The 4,999-nt window shown below is 49.6% G+C and overlaps 1 pseudogene; it reads left to right on the top strand.

Annotated features, from left to right (window-relative positions):
* Positions 1–3,860: 3,860 nt before the first annotated feature.
* LOC124555976 lies at positions 3,861–3,972 on the top strand (annotated as a pseudogene).
* Positions 3,973–4,999: the final 1,027 nt, after the last annotated feature.

Here is a 4,999-nt window from a genome sequence, read left to right as displayed (position 1 = left end):
GACATCACTGCACTAAAATCTTTGCGAATGTCATTCAGTGTACTCAATTGGACAGTAACTATGCCCTGTAGAGAGGCGCGTGAACGATATATGAAGATGTCAGCATTTGAGAGAGAACACGTCGTTAGACTCCAAAAAGCTGGTTGGAGTAATCGGCGAATCGCTCGACATTTGAATTGGAACGATGCCACCATTCGACGATGTTGGCAGGAATGGATGTACTACGACCGAACACATCGTCTAGAAGACCTGGAGAGAAGACAGTCGTCAGACAGGCATTCATAGCCAAGAAATGATCATAATCACTGATTGGACGTGCATCTGGTGCTTCAATAACAACAAGGACGACTAACAGGTAGGTCGCAGAAATAAGGCTGAGCTCACGACATCCCTCCCGATGGCTACTATTGGTCTATGTACACCAACAAGCGTATTTGCAGTGGTGTCGGTAGCGTTCGCCCTGGAACCTCACGGATTAGAGTACAATTGTCTTCAGTGATGAGTTACCTTCGAGCTGAGACCAGCATTGCAAAACTTGTTGTCCTCTCATATGAGCAATAGCTTTTGCAGGGATAGAGCAGCCACTTGGGAAGAAAGAGTAGATCTAGATATCTTTATCTTACCAGGCGACAAAGGCAACACAATGTTGGTCCGAATTCACCAGGATTTCACGGAAAAGACATGAGTCATGCTAGAAGGCAGTGTATCTCGAAGATCGATACTGATGCTACCGAGGGCAGAGAGGAAAACTTCGGTGTTTCTCAGGGATTACGACTTGCCAGACGAAGATGTTAAGATGCTACGATAGCGCATCTGTTCTACATAGCCTTTATCGACTCCCGTAGTTTCACAAAGATGAGGTGCCTTAAAACTCAGTTATCAGTATCGTTATTGTCTCGATGTACTCACTCACTAAATGCCTGGAGAATGTGTTGAACTCTTATAGCGAAAAATTTCCACATCATATTTGGAGCTCCAAGGATTCAGTGATTCTGACATCCTTGGGAGCTTCGATGTTGTCTTTCGCCAGAGGGATATTACAGCATTCTTGAGAACTTATTGGTCAGAAATTTGCATACAGATTACCATTCCTTTTAGGTAAGCCTTGACATCGACACACGTTCATCTCAATGGTGGTTGCTACTACCAAATGGAAGAAGTGGCTATGGAGAATCCACTTTCATCTGTTGTCGCCAAGATTTACATGAAATTTTTCGAGGATATAGCATTGGAAATAGCCGTGGGGAAATCTACCTGTTTCGTCTGTTATGTCGACGAAGCCTTTGTCATAAGGCCACATGGAAGAGACGATCTGAATGATTCTCTCACACATCTCAGTTATGTACACCAGAACATCAGTTTTGCCATGGAAGTGGAAGTGAATGGAATGCTTTCCTTCGTGTATATCCTGGTAAAAAGACGAGTGGACAGAAAATTGGTCCACAGCGTGTTCTGTAAGAAGAAGCACATTACCTACATTTACATGCTGACAAATCTCACGACCCAGAACAGAGAACCGACCCGTTCAAACCATTGGTACGAAGGGCTCACACCCTCTCCGACAGTGACAGCCTCAATCAAGAACTTTAAAACATGAGGACGGTGTTTTGGAAACACGGATACACAGAGTGGCATATTCTAAGTACTCACAATCTGCATTCTACAGGACTGTGCAACCGACGGAAGCAGAAGAGGAAATCAGGGGGATGTGGTCATTCTACACTCCTGGAAATGGAAAAAAGAACACATTGACACCGGTGTGTCAGACCCACCATACTTGCTCCGGACACTGCGAGAGGGCTGTACAAGCAATGATCACACCCACGGCACAGCGGACACGCCAGGAACCGCGGTGTTGGCCGTCGAATGGCGCTAGCTGCGCAGCATTTGTGCACCGCCGCCGTCAGTGTCAGCCAGTTTGCCGTGGCATACGGAGCTCCATCGCAGTCTTTAACACTGGTAGCATGCCGCGACAGCGTGAACGTGAACCGTATGTGCAGTTGACGGACTTTGAGCGAGGGCGTATAGTGGGCATGCGGTAGGCCGGGTGGACGTACCGCCGAATTGCTCAACACGTGGGGCGTGAGGTCTCCACAGTACATCGATGTTGTGGCCAGTGGTCGGCGGAAGGTGCACGTGCCCGTCGACCTGGGACCGGACCGCAGCGACGCACGGATGCACGCCAAGACCGTAGGATCCTAGGCAGTGCCGTAGGGGACCGCACCGCCACTTCCCAGCAAATTAGGGACACTGTTGCTCCTGGTGTATCGGCGAGGACCATTCGCAACCGTCTCCATGAAGCTGGGCTACGGTCCCGCACACCGTTAGGCCGTCTTCCGCTCACGCCCCAACATCGTGCAGCCCGCCTCCAGTGGTGTCGCGACAGGCGTGAATGGAGGGACGAATAGAGACGTGTCGTCTTCAGCGATGAGAGTCGCTTCTGCCTTGGTGCCAATGATGGTCGTATGCGTGTTTGGCGCCGTGCAGGTGAGCGCCACAATCAGGACTGCATACGACCGAGGCACACAGGGCCAACACCCGGCATCATGGTGTGGGGAGCGATCTCCTACACTGGCCGTACACCACTGGTGATCGTCGAGGGGACACTGAATAGTGCACGGTACATCCAAACCGTCATCGAACCCATCGTTCTACCATTCCTAGACCGGCAAGGGAACTTGCTGTTCCAACAGGACAATGCACGTCCGCATGTATCCCGTGCCACCCAACGTGCTCTAGAAGGTGTAAGTCAACTACCCTGGCCAGCAAGATCTCCGGATCTGTCCCCCATTGAGCATGTTTGGGACTGGATGAAGCGTCGTCTCACGCGGTCTGCACGTCCAGCACGAACGCTGGTCCAACTGAGGCGCCAGGTGGAAATGGCATGGCAAGCCGTTCCACAGGACTACATCCAGCATCTCTACGATCGTCTCCATGGGAGAATAGCAGCCTGCATTGCTGCGAAAGGTGGATATACACTGTACTAGTGCCGACATTGTGCATGCTCTGTTGCCTGTGTCTATGTGCCTGTGGTTCTGTCAGTGTGATCATGTGATGTATCTGACCCCAGGAATGTGTCAATAAAGTTTCCCCTTCCTGGGACAATGAATTCACGGTGTTCTTATTTCAATTTCCAGGAGTGTATTTATTCCATTTGAGTCACTATATCTGTACACATCGAAACAGTAAGTAAAGCCTGTCTTCTGCCCAACAGCCAAAATGCAGGTAAGGCTTGATCGTGCCAGAGAATACCTCAGACTTCGGAAATACGGGATCCATCACATCCACACCAATCGGGCACGTCTTACATAGCCTAAAATGTGCGTACTGTCGAAGATCATTAAAATACCTACAGCACAGCAACTACAGTAGTCTAACGTCTTGGCATCCGTGGAATATTGCCTACTGGAACTGCACGGAATGGATTCCGACCATATTAATCTTCTGACGTAGTCTAACTTCTGGGAATGTTCCATTAAAGAATCTTTAGAGATCAGAGTAAAGCAATTGCTGATCAGTCCTTACAGTGGCTACACCCTTATCAATTTGTGGGAAAGCACAATGAGTCTCATTAAGAAGAGGAAGGAAATATCCCACAAAGAAATGACTCAGTGACTGCGAAATGCGATTCTGGGAGCGAACCTTGGTCTGAGCGTCATGGTGTCAGGATGAGGGGGTTAGGGGGAGGGGGGGTAGGTGATATAAGCTCTGCTCCAACTCCTAGGACATCAGTTCGTCAGCACATGATGATGGCTACATGGTCGCTTGCCGGTATTGTGCCCTTTGGACGATTAAATCTGGACTTTCACCTATTAACTATTTCATCATCATATATATTTTCTGTCGTTTACATGACATATGCCAACGGCCTTTCCGCAGTGGTAACACCGGTTCCCGTCGGATCACCGAAGTTAAGCGCTGTCGGGCTGGATTTGGATGGGTGACCATCCGCTCATCCGAGCGCTGTTGGTCAGCGGGCTGCACTCAGCCCTTGTGAGGCAAACTGGGAGCTGCTTGATTGAGAAGTAGTGGCTCCGGGCCCGGAAACTGACACACGGAAGGCAGATCGGTGTGCTGACCACATGCCCCTCCGCATCTGCATTCAGTGACGCCTAAGAGCCGGCCGAAGTTGCCGTGCGGTTAAAGGCGCTGCAGTCTGGAACCGCAAGACCGCTACGGTCGCAGGTTCGAATCCTGCCTCGGGCATGGATGTTTGTGATGTCCTTAGGTTACTTAGGTTTAACTAGTTCTAAGTTCTAGGGGACCAATGACCTCAGCAGTTGAGTCCCATAGTGCTCAGAGCCATTTGAACCATTTTTTTGACGCCTAAGAGCTGAGGATGACACAACGGTCGGTCAGGAGCAATGGGCCTTCATAGCCTGTTCGGAAGGAGTGTGGTCAAACCAGTAACTCTTCAATACTCTTCAAACCAGTTGCGAACAATTGTACACCGGTGACAAGGCGTGTTGTCATTGGAAAAAATTCTAATTTGGGAAATGACGTACTCGAATAGGTGAAAATGGACTCCAAGTGGCCCAACACCCAGAGGACCCAGTTCATTCCATGTAAACATAGCTTGCACCATTGTGAAGTCACCACCAGTTTGGGTAGTGACTTGTTGACAAACTGGGTCCATGTCTTCATAGAGTCTGCGCCATACTCTAAGCCTACGTTCAGTTCTTAACAGCTGAAATCTGGATTCATCTCACCAGGCCACCGTTTTTCAGTTGTCTAGAGCCCAACCGGTAAGCTCACGAACGCTACAAAGGACGGCGTTCTGCTAGCAAAGCAAAACGCGTCGGTCGTCTGCTGCCATAGCCCATTAACCCAAAACTTCGCAGTCCTGTTCCGACGGAAATGTTCGTCGTAAGTTCCACTTGATTTCTGCGATTACGTCGTGCAGTGTTGTTAGTCTGTTAGCACGGTCAACTCTATGCAAACGCCGCTGCTCTCGGTCCGTTAGTAAAGGTCGCCGTCCAGTGCATTGTCCGTGGTGAGA

This window comes from Schistocerca americana, chromosome 1, assembly GCF_021461395.2.
Source record: "Schistocerca americana isolate TAMUIC-IGC-003095 chromosome 1, iqSchAmer2.1, whole genome shotgun sequence".
Classification (NCBI taxonomy): Eukaryota; Metazoa; Arthropoda; class Insecta; order Orthoptera; family Acrididae; genus Schistocerca; species Schistocerca americana.
Note: the sequence above shows the minus strand (reverse complement) of the source record. Positions and strands in the feature narration are given on the sequence as shown.